Raw genomic sequence first — 3,289 nt, 5'->3', positions numbered from 1 at the left:
TTCCTTTCCTTTCCTTTTCTTTTTTTGTAGATTTACAACAGATTTACTTTTTACATTTGGATCTCTGCTCACTCCATTTAGAATTCATTCGTATATATACCTGTGAGGTACAGATGCAATTTACTCTTTTATATGTCAATATTTAGTTATCCAGCAATCCTTCTTTGAGACTAATATTTCCTCATTAAATTGCCTTGGCACCTTAGCTTAAAATCAACACACTTCTAATACATGAGTTTATTTCTCAACTTTCAATTACTCAGTTTAGTACTAAATAGCAGTATAGCTATGTATGTATGTATGCATGTATATGTGTATGTATGCTTTCAATAACCAAAAACAAACACAACAAGCAAAATATAATGAAATAACTTATTACATTTTTCTGATTTATCTCACATCATTTGGTAATTATTTTTGTACATTTTAAATAGGAGATATTGTGATTTTGCCTTACGTTTCCTCTCGAATTGTGCTCTTTATCAAGTAGATCTTTTGAATATGTTTTCTTCTCTTTAGTGTATTTTCTTTTCATTCTATTGTGTGTATTCTTTGTGGTGTAGAAAATATGTAGTTTGCTTTCTTACTTTGTATTTATGGTATTATTTCATCTATCATGTTTCTTATATTCCTTGTTAGATCATAATGTTAGGAGCAAAGTTTTAATACTAGGCTTTTTCTCGTTGCTCACTTATACCTATTTTAGGTTTAACCTATATTAGTAGGTTATTAAAATCATTTCGGTTTCTCTTTTTTTAATGGATATTTTAATTAATTAATTAATTAATTAATTATGTATTTATACTTCAAATGTCATCCCCTTTCCCCATTTACCCTAGTAGAAACCCCCATTCTATACCCCCTCTTTCTTTTTGGTTTTATACCATTTTAATTACATGCTTGTATTAAGATCAGTTCTAGGTTGAGGGACTAGCAATACAGTAGATGCAAATAGTCAAGGAACAAGCAAGGCAATAAGCACAAATAGTCAAAGAACAACGAGCAAGACATTAAACTCAACTACCCTGAACACTCCAGTGATCATTGTTTCTAAGTGCTTATCAGGATGACCAAAATATCTGAGCCTACTTTCCTGTCCTAGCCTAAAGTCATTTTCATGTCTGAAGCCTACTTCCTTGTTCTAGCTCAAAATTTAGATTCTTGTCTGAAATTACTTGTTTGTTCTAGCCTAGTGTCTAGATTCCTGCCTGAAATTACTTCTTTGTTCTAGCCTAATGTCAGATTCCTGACCAAAGCCTACTTCCTTGCCCTTGGCCAATGTTATATTCCTGCCAAGCAGCCTATTTCCTTGTCCTTGGCCCATGTCAGATTCTTGCCAAACAACCTCAAAGGCTCTCAGTCTCCCCCCCCCCCTTTTTTTTATTTCATTAATAAGACCAAGCATGTCTTAGGTCATTCTGACAAGAATGCCTTCATTTCCTGTCATGGAATATGCATTATCCAAAGCAACGCACTTCTGTCTGGTAGTTATTACAATTAGGAAGAAGATTAAAGACACCTGCACTGTATTTGGCATAATTCTAACACTTCTCTGGATGTTTTAACGTTACATGGTGGGATTATGAATTTCAAGAATGTTGCTCTGCTGAGCATTGATGAGGTATATACTACACATAAAATTGCCCATGGCCTGAGGTCAGCATTTCTATTTTGGTCAAGCTTCAAGAATGGCATATACAGTTTGATCATGCTAGCCCTTTTTGTACTGGGAATACTTTTATTCCTGCCCATTGTGTTAAAGCTTGTCTTTAACAACATCAACATGTTGGCAGCCAAAGTACATGGCTTGAACCTGAAAATGGACTCCCAGACAGAGTTATTAAATTAAGAGTCTGGCAAGCCAATCATGGGTAAGATTCTGCACAGAGCCTTACCAACCTAAGACATAAGTGCATTGCTTTGGGGAATGCATATTCTATGATTGATAAGGAAGGCACTCCTGTCATTTCAGTTTCTTAATTTAAAAATTTCCAATAGGAGTTTGTGTTGTTGAAGAAGGAAGCCAGGGTCTGATGCATAGATAAATATTCTATACTTGAAATACACCGCCATTTCTCCAACTAATACCTACCTTCAATTACACATATATTTATTAGAATTTACATATGTTAAAATATTATAAATGAATATAAATATTAGAAAAATATATAAATATATATTGAACATCATGAATTTTACTTCATGTGCAGTCATTTCAACCAATGTTTTGTCCCAAAAATGGCCTTCTATTATTATAGGATACAATATAATAGACAGGTATATTTGTAAGTCATATTGATTGTTATGCATATTAATGATGTAATCTGATAAAAATATGCATATGAATAGGTGAATTTATATTTTGAGATGAAATGAAAGTTTTGAAAATGCTAACCAAGTATATGTTTATAAGTGCATGTGGGTCTGTTAAACAAATTGATCTCAGATTTAATTTAATTGCAAAAACTTTGGATAGAGAAGTTAGTACACAGGGTTTGAGATGCTTTCTTTCACTTGCGACCTATTGGTGTCTTTCATCCCTATTTAGGCTCCTGATATTAAACTGCCCTGACTGAACATCATAGCATTTTATTCTTGGTGGGATCGGCTATTGCCATTCCTTATAGAAGGATGTGGGACCATAAAGAATAGCTTGGTTTCTGGTAGAGCACTGGCTAGAAACGGCCGGAGACCCTGCTAGGCATGGCATACATTTATCCAGGCTCCCAAACTCCAGGCTCCTGACATGCAGCCGAGACCTCCATTGATAAGCACCTTTCAATCAAGTTGGGCAATGCTCCTACCAGCCCCTCCACAGGTAGAGGGCATGACAACAGGCTTCAGGGCCTCAAGAGATTTCCATATTAATGAGATTAAGTATTCCTTCCCAGACCCTCTGCCTTACAAACAGTATTTAACCAAAGGCCCACCCTGAAGGTAGGGTGGTACACCCAGATTCACTTTCCACCATGACAATAAACCTTTAAACCCATGGACTTTCTTGTGTATTTGGGGCCCGCTGTGGGGGACTGTGGCAAAGGTCTTTGACTACTGAGCCACTGCTTAATCTCCCACCAGAAGAGCTCTCTATGTTCCTAATGCAGAGCCCTGCCAATCAAGCAGTTCAGCCTTGACCCAGCCAAGTCAAATGTCCCCCTCGTCTCTTTCTCTTTCTCTTCCTCTTCTTCTTCCCCTTCCCCTTCTTCCCCTTCCCCTTCCCCTTCCGCTTCCCCTTCCCCCCCCCCCCCCCTCCCCCTCCCCCTTAGGGGGGGGGGCGGGCGGGGGCGGG

At 37.4% G+C, this 3,289-nt stretch overlaps 1 protein-coding gene across 3 annotated transcripts in view; it reads right to left on the bottom strand.

Annotated features, from left to right (window-relative positions):
* Positions 1 to 3,289, bottom strand: part of Cdh18 (cadherin 18) — a 393,131-nt gene that overhangs the window by 65,449 nt on the left and 324,393 nt on the right. The gene's annotated exons all lie outside the window — the stretch shown is intronic.

Source organism: Grammomys surdaster, unplaced genomic scaffold, assembly GCF_004785775.1.
Source record: "Grammomys surdaster isolate TR1022 unplaced genomic scaffold, NIH_TR_1.0 174, whole genome shotgun sequence".
NCBI lineage: Eukaryota > Metazoa > Chordata > Mammalia > Rodentia > Muridae > Grammomys > Grammomys surdaster.
The sequence above is the reverse complement of the archived record's forward strand: the minus strand, read 5'-3'. Positions and strand labels throughout refer to the sequence as shown.